The sequence below is a fragment of the Mya arenaria genome, chromosome 2 (assembly GCF_026914265.1).
Source record: "Mya arenaria isolate MELC-2E11 chromosome 2, ASM2691426v1".
Taxonomy (NCBI): Eukaryota; Metazoa; Mollusca; class Bivalvia; order Myida; family Myidae; genus Mya; species Mya arenaria.
In genome coordinates this window covers 45,128,492-45,143,548 of record NC_069123.1, presented here as the reverse complement: position 1 = coordinate 45,143,548, position 15,057 = coordinate 45,128,492, and positions in this window count along the sequence as shown.

Genomic DNA, 15,057 nt, shown 5'->3' with positions numbered 1-15,057 from the left:
TGTCCCGCAAGATTGCATTGACTCCTTCGAAAAGTTTTCAGTAATTCACGTTACAGATATGATTAATAATACACCAAATCCAAGCTCCGTTTGCAAATCTGTAGTTCCGGATCACTCTTTATTGAGGTGGAATATCATTTGTAATAATCTAGGAGACAATTATGTTACGAGTCCAGAAAAGTTGGCAAGGAGTTTTGATTGATTTGATTTTGATAACGTTTTATGTGATTTTATGTATGATCATAATACTTTGTTTAAGTTAAATGCATTAATTGATGATTTGGAGAAAGGAGTGCAACGACAATGTGATGTTGATGCTTTGTATAGTGAATGGTGTTATTTAATCAAGGACTCTATGTATAAGGACATTCCATATAAATCTATAAAAGTTAATTATAGAACTACAAGATGTAAAAAACATAGACCAGGCAAACCTTGGTGGAGTGAGAAATTGATTGCTGTATTCGACTATGAGTACTGCCGAGAAAGCCTGGCTTAGATGAGTTCGTAAAAGTGAAGCATGTTTGTTAAAGACTAAATTTATATTTATGCGAGAAAGTCATTTGATAGAGAGATACAGAGAGGATAGAGATTATACCAGTATTAAAAATAATATATAATATGAGGCTAGTACAAATAATAACACTTTTTGGAAATCTATTGGTAAGATAGGAATTAATCAGGATATAAAGAAATCTATTCCAATGAATGTTAAACCTGATAACGGTTCTATAAGTCATGATGTTTACGTTGCGTTTGATAAATGGAAGTCAGGTGCTAGTACTGTATTCAAAACAACTCGTAATAATAATGTATCTGCGTTGAATAATGATGTTCCTACAGATAATGTCAATTTTTGAAATAATGCAGATATTTCTGTTATGGAAGTTAAGAAGGCAGTAGATAAAGCTATAACTGGTAAAGCCGTTGGTGTCTGATATCGATAAGATGTCTCAATATAATCAACTAATATATTGTCAAGAAATTGTGCCAAAAACCTGCAACACAATTCTTATTCATAGGTTGTTTTATTTATGTAAGTAATGCATTTTAGCTTTTAGATTATTTCTATTTAATGTAAATGTACAAATGAATGCTAATCAGTTCATTTTCGATTTGACCGCGGTGATAGTGTGTATTATACTTCCATATCTTAATTATGCATGATAGTGCGCATTAATTTTCATTATTCTAATTCCCCTCATTAATATTTTTATACTAAAATTAGCATTTGTTTCTAATCTCTAATCGTTTAAATATACATATTGTTAGAACAATATAGATACAACATCCGATTACTGTAATATTAATGTGTTTAACTATAGTCTCTTATAACTCTCACGTTTGAGTGACAATCCTTTTTTATTGTGTAGTATCATGAAATGTATATAGTGTTGTTTTGATGAGACTTTGATTAAACCTTTACGACTTGCTGTGTTTACCCAAACATTTAATTATGTGTCTGTAACATATTGCTTATTGTTTCCCTCACATTGACGAAATTAAAACTTAGCATGACTTTCTTCGAAATATGATGCATTTTAAATCATTTGGAGGTAGTTTTAACATATTTGTAATACTTCGTGAGCAGTGAAGCCTTTTGTGAGTTTACGACGAGATGGAAACATGTGTAGGCTTTCCTGATAATACTTATTTCTCCAAACCTCTTTGCAAATAAAGACTTAGCAATTGTTTCATGTGTTCCTCTTTGCTATACAAATGAAGATAGTAAACTGTGTATGTCAACATTTGTCTCGGTAAAGTGTGACTTTATACATTTGCAAAAAAGATTGTCTTGGTCATCCTTTACGTCCTTTCCAATATATTTGCTGGATTATGACAGCTTGGGTGTTTCATATCAGCATATCGTAGCAACATCAGCGGTACATTTACATGGCCACTAAAACAGATCCGAGAATGTGGCTACTCATTGTACTCAAACGCAAACGTGAATTATACCAATAACTAAACAATTGTTATAAAAGTGCATCTTTAGATTGTACACCATCGTATTTCCTTACTATTTTCAGCCTATGTATGTATAGTTTTAGAGTATATTTTCTCTATACCGGTAAGTAAAGCATTAACTTATGGTTGAATTTGTTGTTATGTTTGTAAAATTTAAATCGATTAACTGTTGTATTTGTATCTGATTTAATGCATGTTATTGATTTTTTTTTGTAATTTTTACAGTCAGTTCCAAATTTCGTGCACTTGCGATTCCGATTTAATTCATCTTTGACATGATAATTTACAACAGCCTATATAAATATACATTTTTGAGCAATTTGGTCTTTTTTCTATTTAGCGCATTTCAAAACCTAAAGTCGTTACAAGAAAGTAAAATCTCGATGACACACCGTTTCATTCAAAATGCTTGGTTGTTTTAATTCTATACTTCCAAAAGTTGATAATCACCCATGTGCTTCTTGCCGGGAAAGCTTACCTTCAACAATATGGCGATAATTATAAATATAATAATTTGCTTCTTAGCTAGTTTACCAATTGATAAGTTTAAAAATTGATTTCGAAATTGATAGGAAAATGGAAATAATTATCGTCAATTAAGGTTTAATAAAAATTGATTACACTTTTTTAACTTATTTCTTCTAACGGCTTTAAACAGACTTCACTAACTTTACGTAACAATACATGACAGTGAAGTTTGAAATCTCTGTCCCTGTTTGTATCTTATTATTTCACTGTTGAAGGCAATGCTTTTTTAATATATTTCGTTGTCTCCCGTTAGACTTTGGATTTTGAGAGCTCAGACCATCCTTAATTTATCGCTCTGGGTAGATAGTTCGGTTAGAATGTAAACATCTGGCGGAGGCATTTAAAATTTAAAATAGTTCTATGAGTAGAGAAACATGTAAACGAATGGCACTGAACGAAGGAAAATGTAGTCACAAAACGTTCCATTTCAGGTGAATAACAGAAAAGAACAAAATAAAACAAACTGTAATTAGACTACTTGATTACCTTCCAATTGCATGTATTTGACACATTTAGCCCATTATTCAGTTCACTTCCCGATGGGTCTCAAGCTGCGACATATTCTTTATTCCTTTGTACTTTCATTCATTTATCAAACAAATTCGTCAGCGCACAATAATGAGCATTTATTTGATTCAATTTTACAGAAACGAACATAGGCCTTGCCACACTGTGTCTATCCCAATCATCTTCACGTTGTATAATCCAAGAAGCTATCATGTCTTATTTTTTCTCAGTCAAATGTTAAAGTACCTGTATAGCCCTTTACCATTTGCTTATATTGTATAATTTGCATATAATTTTTTCATGTAGGAATAATTATTCATATGTGCATAGAGACATTGCATGTATCGAAACTGTATTATATGACATGTTGAATTAACGCTATATAAATGTATTTATATTCTATGACTATGTACCTTGTATGAATACGTCAAATAAAATTGCGTTCTGTTCTGTTCTTGATTATTTAGTATCAGTAACAGGACATTGGTTTAAACAAAAATTCATTCTATAATATAATTTCAGATCTACCATGTTTGAGTATATTAAAATGATTTACTGTGACGAATAGGAAAGTGATGTATGCATAAAACAAAATAATGACGACATAATTGAATGCTTACACAGTGCGTGAATACCACGTGATAAATTACGTCATATATGCTACATCGGAAGGCAACATTTTGCTTAAACTGAAGACTTAAAACAAAGATAGCTTTTCTTTTATTACACTATTTTAAATGAAACAAAGTGTAGTCTATTCCACCTAAAGAGTCCCGCCTTCATTTTATTACCGGAGTTTGATAAGGTGATTAGTTTTATCAAACATTTTGACAAACCTGTTTTCAAAATAATGTTTTGACAGTGCTCCGTCAGACGGCCGTTTTGTGAAAAGGTTTGTCGAAGTACTTTAAGAAACTTAACTCTCAATCAAACTTTGGTAAAAGATCGGAGGCGGGGTTCCATAAGCGGCATAGACTGTGCTATGTTGCATTTAAAATGGCGAAGAAATAGTGAAGTTATCTTTGTTCATTCGAAGCAAAATGTTGCGTAGCATTAGCATTAGCAAATCACGTAGCATTTATGACGCAATTTATCACGTGGCTTACACAAACTGTTACTATGTTTCACTTTAGCAATTGTTATGCACTACAGGCTGTTCATTGTTTAAGAACTAGGCGCTTTGTCCTTAAACAATAAACAGGCTTGATGTTTTAGTTAAGTTTAAACTTATTCATTATGCAACGTTTGTGAAACAATTTATTACAACATTATCACACTGTCAGAATCAGAAACTTTGTTGATTTCAGTGTGTTTTATTTCACTCGTAATCATAGAAATAAACACATTTCTTTTTTACTCGTTGCTTCGCCAAACATGAACAAATGTTTTTTTTCATGACAGCCGTGAAATAAAAAACAATCTTTCACTGAAATGAAGTATCCTCTGTTTGTCTTCTATGCATTAACCTATTAATTAACCAAATATACAACATAATTTGGGCAGAGCCGATCGATTAAGATGTCGACGGATACCGAAACGATACGAGTTGGAGTCTGTGGTATTTTGTTCATGATACCGACAATACCTAGCTAGGTTTCTTGATGAAACGAATTACTAATTTTAAATTAGATATAACTATTTCTAAGTTTTTAAGGATAATTTGGACAGATTACAAACATTAAAATTGCAACACAAGTTGTAAAGACACTGCTAAATTAATAAAATCTCATAGACAGACAGCCTGTCCTCTTTACTATTTCAAACATATGGCGCAGAAACGTCTCCAAGGGTCAATCAAAAAGCAATATAGCTTTTTATGGATATAACTGATTTTCAAGGAAGTAACATTTTAGTGGTCACAGTGATTTATTTATGGCCTTTTTGGGGACACATATAATATTTCAAAGCAATTTTGTCTGATAACTTTTTTTGTCTATCTTCATTGTGAAGCTTGACTATTATATTGCAACCTGCTGAGGACAAACACATTTTTAAACTTCATTCGTGTTAAATTATTGACATGGTAAATGGTACATTATTTTGGTGGTATTTGATTTAAACTTAAATGTGGAGTTGCAATTTTCCTTCTCCGGAAGAGTACTTGAACACTACTGGATAGATTTAATTCAACTTCATACGATGATAGAAACAAATGGATGAATTGTAGTGTGCAAGAACCATAACTCTATTTAAGCTTTTTACAAGTTTTTGCCCTTTGTTACTTTTTATTGTGCAAACTACTGGGTGGAATTCAATAAAACCTCATACACTGAATGAACATAATGAGAGGAAGTGGAGTATGAAAGAACGATAACTATAGTGTGTCAGATTACTGATACCTTGGTACATGATTTGAGTTAAGAAAGATAATGAGAGGAAATGTACTATACAAGAACCATTACTCTCATTTAACTAACCTGAGAGATATTGCACTTTAACCTTTACTTGTCTTGCATTACTTAAAAACTACTGGATGTTATTTAATCAAACTGATTTCAATGGTTTAAGCCAAATGAAAGGAAATGCAGTGTACAAGAACCATAACTCTTTTCTTCCTTATTACAGAGTTATTGCTCTTTGTCAGTTTTCCCTTTCTGTGACATTACCTCAAAATGCTTGATGTAATTAAAAACATTTTATACAATGATAGAATAAAGTGGATTGCATTGTGCAAGAACCATTACCTATTTAACTAACTAGAGAGTTATTGTCCTTTGTTACATTTCTTGTCTATCGCATAATTTGAAAAAAATATTAAAAAGGGGGACTACTGTTTTTCGCTTTTGATATCGGTTCACTAGGTACCCATGTTAAAATGTGCCCCCCCCCAAAAAAAAAAAAAAAAAAATAAAAAAAAAAATAAAAAAAAAAAAAAAAAAATAAATAAATAAAAAAAAATAGTAATAAATAAATTAAAAAAAGTAGTTATCAAAACTGTTAAATTTTATACGTGTATATTCAAAGTAATTGTGTCAATACGTTAATATCAATTCCAAACATAAACTATTTTAAAGGCGCATAAACATGAATCAATCACCAAATAGTATTTAATGATGTCACAATTATTCCGCAAGTCACAGACTACACAGGTCACGAGTGTTTACAAACAATAGCCATATGTTTAAAGGATTCAATTAATGTAGCTTTAAAGAATAAAGTGTGAGATGATCATGACTGCACCGGCAAAGAGAGAAATCATGTCTATTTTAAGTGAAATTTTGTCATTCACCACAGAAGTGGAATTAACTATAGTTAAATACTACACACCTATCAGCATTGCGGGTGGGGTAAGTGCACAAGTAGATTTCCTGAACGAATTTCTCTGCCAGTGCCATTATCATGCAGAGTAATGGAACTTACGAGTGATTATTGAGGTCAGTTGATGGCGGACTATTGATAGATACTGAAACATTATTTGTGCTTTTCATCTGAATAGAAAGAAGTCCGTTTTCACGGTCACATGACCAACCGACTGTAGATGAACATCACGTAGTCGACTATCCTAATAAACTTAACCTTTCAAGGCACCTTGTTATTGGACCGATTTGTATGCGTTTTGCATGAAATGAGTTGTCACCACGTAAGACGGATGTTACCAAGAAAAGTCTTGAACGAAATCACTATTTTAGTTATATTGACATATTTCCTAGGTCAGCTGAATTCTACCACAGTGGTATTAAATTTCAGAGGACAAAGCTATTTCTCATCGATAATATATAAAATAATTTCACTGACTCGTCATTATCTAAAATAGGGTTCATTGGCTGTTAAAATACCAGTTTTCATAACCATTCCTTTTATTATATTTTTTCACTGTTCAATGTAGCCATCCTGGTGTTCAATGTAGCTATCCTAATGAAGCCAGCCTAATGTTCAATTTAGCCGCCATGCAAGGAATTTAAATCTCATGAAGTTATAAATATTTGGAAAATAAATACACTTGATATTAATTCATCTTGTAACGAACACCAACTATAACGAGTAATATATAGAGGATATTTGTTTATTTCAATGTAAGATCAGTAAAATGTTTGATAAACGGGATAACCGGTAATAAACGGTAAGTTGTTAATTTCCAATTATATATTTATTTAAATTTATAAAACATTTCTTTCTTTTTTTTAAACATTTTTTGACATAATTTATTGAAGTCCAGTGTTCTGTTTTGATCAAGGCAAGTACATGTAACAACAAAGGAATTTAAAGTAGTTCTGAAAGTTGATATTTTCACTCCTTATTTTGCAGTTAAAATATCAAATTGATATTTTCGCTGTTGTTATTTCACTGGTAAAACCCCATATTTCATCGAAAAGAATGAAAGAAGGTATATGTACCTAGTATAATTCATTCTTACGCGTGATTGGCTAGTCGATGTTATCACGTGATTTCACCGAGTTAGGTATACAGCTTAAATATTCCATTCGTTGTAGCACAGTGGATACAACACTTGTCTGCAATTTTGGCGACCCCGGTTCGATCCCTGTCTCCGACTCGATTTTTTTTACATTTTGGTATTTTTTTACAATTATGACATCAAAGAGTAAAACTTTTTATTAAATAATAGTCCTGAGATTCGTTACAGAAAAAAACTGGTGTATAGTCCATTTAAGAACAGCAACAACAACAACAACAACAACAACAACAAATCCTATGCTAGTATTTAATGAGCAGTATGTTCAGTGTGCACATCAAAACGGTACAATTTAACTTTTTTTATTTGTTTTCCTAACGCTCTATTGAATATTTAGGAAGAAAATCAGGTTTACATATCTTATTGGCAACGAGTGTCATGGCTATTGGTTTATAATCCAATGATTAAATGTTTCCTTCTTCTGATAAAGTTTTTTCACGAAAATGTTTGGTTAATTTCACTCACATAACACAATGAAAAATAGACAGGAACCATTCTCTCTCCTCACAGTTAATATATTTCAATTCATATTTCTAAGAAACAGCGTGTTAAAAACTAGTTCTTTGATGACATTGGAAACTTCTTCTTTTTTAAAGAAATATTTCCGAAACTCTTCTTGCATCTGTTATGTAGATTATATCTAAATTATTAAAATGTTTTCGACATTTGTTTTCTTAAGCTTAATATAAGTTCTTATAACCGTATAATGCGATACTTAGCGCCTTTATATCATCAAGAGATTGTTGAACACGGTATTTCAAACAGCCAAGTCCATTTAATATAGAAACATTTAATGAAAAAAAATGATTTAATAAATGAGTTTTGTATAAATAAAAAAATGTCTTCCAATATTTCGTGTAGGTTTCTAAATTCTTATTGTAGAACACTGCCCAAATCGAAATATCCCCAGGGTCAAAGCGAGTTTTGCATGTGTATGACATGAAATACCCCCGGAGTGACAGCGAGGTTTGCACGTATATGACATGAATTAACCCCGGCGGCAATTTCCCCCCGTCTCTAATTCCAATATTGTGGAAAATTTAAGTTTCTTTCGTGATAAAACATGGCATTTTGATAGTTTTATTAATAAACAAGTGTATTAACAGCACCTCCCACCCTCGATATATAATCTGAATTTCTGAACAGTTGCTAAATGAAGTATTTCAATTCTTCTTTGTTCATGTGTATTTGTACATCAAACGATCCATTTTCTTCACTAAGAAAATGGAATCTAAAGCGAAACACAAAGTAGCCAAAAGAAGAACATAGATCCGATTTCAAGGAACACGATTTAGGCATATCATACACTGAACGACTGACCCGTAACGCTCAAACAACACAGGCAGATGCATCAACATATCTTTATAAATAATTGAGCACTGCCTAGGTAAGATAAGCGAAAAAAAAACTTTAATTGGGGTTAAACCCCAGTTATGAGCTCTTAACCCCTCACTTGTCCCAATAGTTATCAATCATTGCAAACTTACAAATATAAGTCACCTCGGAGCAAGTTTCATTTTTTTTTAAATTTCCAGCAGTAGTTCCCCCCTTACTAATTATTAAATGTCCTCAAAATTTGACATATTATAACAACAACATTCCAAACCCGTTCTGAAATTTGCAATACAAGCTCTAGATATAAAATAAACAATTTCAAATGACTTTAATATTAAAAACAACAACACATAACCAGTTTATCACTCTATTTTGAGCGTTTTATATTAGGTTTTGAACAAATACCAAAATGCAACAGTTAGGTTGAAAGGTTAAACCATGAAATCTGTAAAACATCAAATTTAGTAGCTTTGAAATGTTCAATTTTTATCAAGCATAATATATCATGTATCATTAAATCATGTAAAGATGCCTTGGAGAGCCTTTCAAATGTTACTTATAAAGATTTAACCAGTTTTTTTAGTCAAAGAAACAATATATTTAAATGTAAAATTGCTACAAAATGTGAAAAGCTTTAGGTACAATACTGATCAAAACTACTCAACATCAATGTGTTGTTGCTTTGTGGTGACTGGTCCTATTTAAAAAAAGGTATTTGCTCTTAGGTAACCAGGTAGTAATATTTTGAAATAATCTCAGTGACGGTATATGCCAAGTTTTACAAAATAATAATGTCATTGAGTGTATGCCACATTTTATATGATGTCCCAAAAGCTAAGACCCGAAACAGAATTTCGTCTTAGTTAAAGTCTGAAAACAAAGGTTATCTTATTATTTTTCACCAACATTCATAAATGTGGACTAATCTATGCCGCTAAATAACCGCATCTCTTTTTTTTGTTCTACAAGAGTTTGATTGTTGGTCACGTCGCCTTTAAACAGGGTCTTTATAAATTAATTATTTTGATTACGCAAGACGAACATACGAAAAGCGTCTATGAAAATCCAGAGTCGATGTTTCTTACCCGTTTCGTCGCCGCTCGTTTTGGTTTTATGAATGCAGGACTGATACTGCTGAGTTTTCCTACTGTTTTCGGAGTCACATTGGAAAACGTTGGAATTGTTTTGAAACAAATGAAAAAATGGTCATATCAATATACACCTATATATATTCAGGGTCCTAATGCACATTGTGTCCGTTCTTGCCCACAAAAACAACACAAACAAAAACAATAAAAAAACAATATCAGAACAGCAAACAGGCAATAACAACAACAAAAGTAGGAAGCATACAGTCGGTCTCTCCGTTCTTTCATCAGTACCAACCACTTGCCCATAGTTTTAAAAGAAGTGGCTGTGAAATCTATTTAGAAGGGCATTATCTGATATGAATGTTTGTTTAAATTAGTCTTACAAACAAATATTACTAATCAGTCGATCGTTTAGATTGATATCCAGTGAAAGTATGATTACAAGCAGAAATTCCAACATTTATAGAAAAGGTTATATTCTCAGTAGGCGTAGACTCATAATGTATACTGTGTACAGCAGTGTTGAGTGACAGTACATAATGTGTTTGGTCATTGATCGTCGAAACATATGATTGAAAGGCTTAAGATACATACTCTTTAGGCTAAGAAGATAACTCGTCACCTTAGTGCAAGAACTCAATATCTGCTTCTCTTTCTATATGCAGTTATTGGCTTATTGCACTAAGGTGATGATTACTGTTTGTCTTTAAAATGAATACAGATGATCGAAGCGGGTCTAGGCCTTTGTGTTAGTCATGATATCGGCAATATCTGTCCCTGTGTCTTGCTGCAACGACTTATAACGTATTTCAGTTCGCAAAATATTGAAATGAAATCGTATCCAACCCAGCAGTAAAATTGTTATGACAAGGTAACAAATTCTTCGATTTTCGAAATATGTCCTTTAAATAAATTTATCAAATAAAATATCAATTATACTCACATGTGTTAAAGGTAATACAATGCACAGCTGCACCACGGAAGTGTCGACAACTCATTTTCTTTCCTCCAGCGATAAGTGTTGGACCTGGCGTTTAGTGGTCGTGTAAGCAAATGTAATTAACAGTCATTGGCCTAATAAACTTGTAAATTGCACTACAATTACTTGACAACTTTATCGAATCACTTAGATTGTCAGTCTGTCATCACCGCCATCCAAAAGGCCGAAGCAGGATATTTTCCAACTGTTTATAGGAAAGCAATAAATTATTCTGTAGAAATTAATTGCAAATGCAGATTTAACTCAGACACTTATAATCACTCTGAAAATATAAATGTCGAAAAAGAATGCTTGTCGAAGTTATATATTTGCGACATTTTATTTGAGATACCTTTTATATGTATTGTCATTTCATCTAGTAAATATTTCATAGATAATAAATCACAACCAAGTGGCGAGAACATCGCGATACCATGACCATCCAAAATCAATTGAACATTTATTTTGTAACCCAATACAGACAAAACAAAAGAAAACATTACGCCATATTAAAAAACATGGAATTTTACATGAAAGCAATTGTTGTGACAATTGTCGCATGGATCTTTATCACAGGTGCTCGTCACATTGCCTGGATACGGTATTATTTTTTTATTTTTTTATAAAAAAAAATATATTAATTATTTTTTTGGTCAAGATAGTAAATATATGTCATTTTAAAAAATATTCCACAATTTTTCATGAAAGAAGTTAGTATATATAATTATATATACATATATATATATATATATATATATATATATATATATATATATATATATATATATATATATATATAATTGATGAATTTTTGCACCTGTTCACCTTATATATATTATAAGGTTGAAAAACAACGGACCCCCCCCCAAAAAACAAAAACAAAAAAAAAAAAAACAAAAAACAAAAACAAAAAAAAAACAACATGTTAAATACCGACTGGCATGCAAACTTTGCGCATGCATTACAAAAGGAAGCTTGCAATATCATTCCTACCGTTGTAAACTCATTGAGAAAGACGCGTATTAATCCAAATCGAACGCTTGTTTGTTACTTTAGATATTTAAAAAAATAAAAAAATATAAAAAATATAATACCGTATCCAGACAATGTGACGAGCACCTGTGATCTTTATACTTTGATGTTTGTGAGCTTTTTTGTGTGGATTTTGTCTGTTTGCTCATCCTCTGATGACCTTGTTGTAAAATTTTGCCACTTGTCCTTTGCTTAGGAACAAAAACGGTCGTTTGGCGTGAAATAAGTTGTAACAGTGCGGGTGTTTACATGAGATAGAGGTTCGTCTATATATAGTTTACATGAGTTTACATGAGATAGAGGTTCGTCTATATATAGTTTACATGAGTTTACATGAGATAGAGGTTCGTCTATACATAGTTTACATGAGTTTACATGAGATAGAGGTTCGTCTATATATACAGATGTAGTTATATTTATCAACTAGTGACTTATTAATGTTCAACTTCTATATTTAGACTTTTCTTATCAATATAGAAATGCCTAACTGTAGTCAACAAAAAAGCAAAACATTTTTTCTTCCTTCCTACTTCCCTTTGTATAAGTAAAATCAGTATAAATACAGGATCAGCCGTACTGTGATCATTTTTAAAACCATAATCAGAATCAGTCAGAATATCTTGCTCTAAAGCCAACAGTTTAAGTCGGTCATTTAGTATAACTGTAAACAATTTAGCTAAACAACGTAAGAGCGTGATACCCCGATAATTATTAGGATCAGGTGTATTGCTCTTTTAATAGAAAGGAATTATGGACCCTGATGCCTATGATCTTGGAAATGATTGAGTATTAACTCTATGGTTGAGAAATAACCCTTCTAGGTTAATACTAATAGGTATTTATGCCATGAACTACTCATAAAGTAGATTATCAAGAGAACAGGATAAATTGCTGCATAATACACGTGTTACTAAACACGAGGACAAGAGAAACGCCTCACCTTAGTACAAATAGTTGTAATTTTTATTAATTCCACTTTCATAGGAGCGAAAAAATACCAACGAGTACATTCACAATCTATTCGATTTGGTTGAACAGCAACGTTGGTTGATAAAGATGTCTGACCGGAGGAGGGGTCAAGTTTACTTATGAACTTTAATAATGGTTATGCCAACCCCCTCTTTGGAGACATTCTCTTACTCTGGACGGCATTAATCGATGCAAACGTCGCATCACTTGCCTCGGAATAACAGCCGATTCCTCTCTCAATTCGTTGGCAAGCTCATTACGTGTCCGTAGGGGTGTAATGACGCCATAATTCATCCCAAACATGTTAAATAGGGTTTAACCGCCACGCATTCGAAGATGATTCTGAGCCCAGTGACAGCTTGCTATTCGGTGACGTTCGGAAAGAATGGGTCCAAGATAAGGACAATGGCAGCGAATTTTAGACGTCTCTGAGACGTCTAGACACAGTCCTACGATGTATCGGCCTACCATGAGTTTCGACGATCCCGGCAGCTGTTGCTTATGCCGCCAAATATCGTTTTGCAAATGACGTTGACATATGTATACCTCTTGACGGGGATCGGTTACCCTAGGTGCACCAGAGTGAGGTCGGTCATTTACCATCCTAAGTATCCTTAAATCGTCTCACAAAACGCACAATAGTCGATCTACTCTCATTAAACCGAGTTGCGACAATAGACTATGAAACACGAGCATCGAGTTGGCCTAAAATCCTATGCCGATTTTCAAACGTTTTGACAATTGTGTCGTGTATTTGACTGTAAATCATTCATAAAACACCGAGAGTGCGTTAAACAACACATTTTTTGAGGAGTTTTCGATTATCACGGGCTCGAACACCGTTGTGCGTGTGCAAAAACAATCCACCTGTAGGTTTAGACAAGGACAAGTAATGGGGGGTATGTTTTCGATTTCCACGATTGTTTTGTGACATATTGGTTTTATAACAATATATAAATGAGGCGTTTCTTTTGTAATTTTGTTAGGAAAATCTCGTAATCATGAATAATTAATGAGGCAGTTTCATTGGTTCCGCAAAGTTCCAGATGCTTTACGGTTTAAAAATATTCTACTGATAACCGGAGTTGAACCGGGTCCGCCTTCTCAGTACAATAATATACTTGTGCTCACCTATTGAAATGAACGTCAAACTCAGCCTATGTAAAAACAGGAAATATTCTAAGAACGGAAATATTGCCGTCTAAATCGAAAATACGTGAGAAAGTGTTTGCTATTTTATTTTCCAGTCACTCGTTATTTTTCGCGTCTTAAGCCATTCAAAACGAATTTGTTGTCTCATTTTTTAAACTTTCAGACTTCATGCTAATCAAGTCCTTCATTATCCCACAAAATAGTTTTTAAAACCAGTTCAAATTATTGACAAATGACAAAACATATGATTTATACAGGATAATACATGGTTGACCGTGGTTTTTGGTTGATAATTTCCCCAGAGAAAATAATTTCTCTCGGGCAATTATTCATCCAAATGGGGCAATTATCAACTAGAAGCCATTGTCAAACACCTTCAATAATTAATTTCTTAACAGCCTTTATAATTTCCTCGTGACTTTAAACTTTGTTTAAAGTTTTTTTCATATATATATTGTCTAATCTCTCAAACGTATGGCAATTATAGGTATTAATATTGAGAACATTGATGAGTATTTACATTTCGCTGCTTGGTCACTGCCCCCTTCACCAAACAAGGGGTTGCTTAAGTAGTCGCAATTTCATCCATCCTTTTTTTTCGTTCGTCCGTCCTTCCTACCAAGTTCCTACGTTAAAATAACAGTTCCAATGAGCTGTTGTCTTAGAAAGAAAATCAATAAAATGAACATAAGTGTTTAAATCAATCGCACTAGAAAATAATTTCATGTTCTGGATCACTGGTTTATCACTAATCAGAACTTTGCTACCGTCTTCATTAATACTATTTTGATTGTGGAAATACATTAGATCGAAAGGGTAAAGAGACCAACTACATAGTCTAAAAGGATAACAGTTTATCTTAATGGCATGATAACATTTGCCTTTCAAATATAAAATCTATAGGGGATAAAGTCCATCGATTTTAATGTCTACATTTACCGAAACATTTCGAGTTGCAGTATCTGTATTTCTTCTTGCAGTCTCTGTATTTCTTCTTGCAGACTTTGTATTTCGATGTGCAGTATCTGTATTTCGATGTGCAGTCGCTATATTTCGATGTGCAGTCTCTGTATTTTGAGTTACAG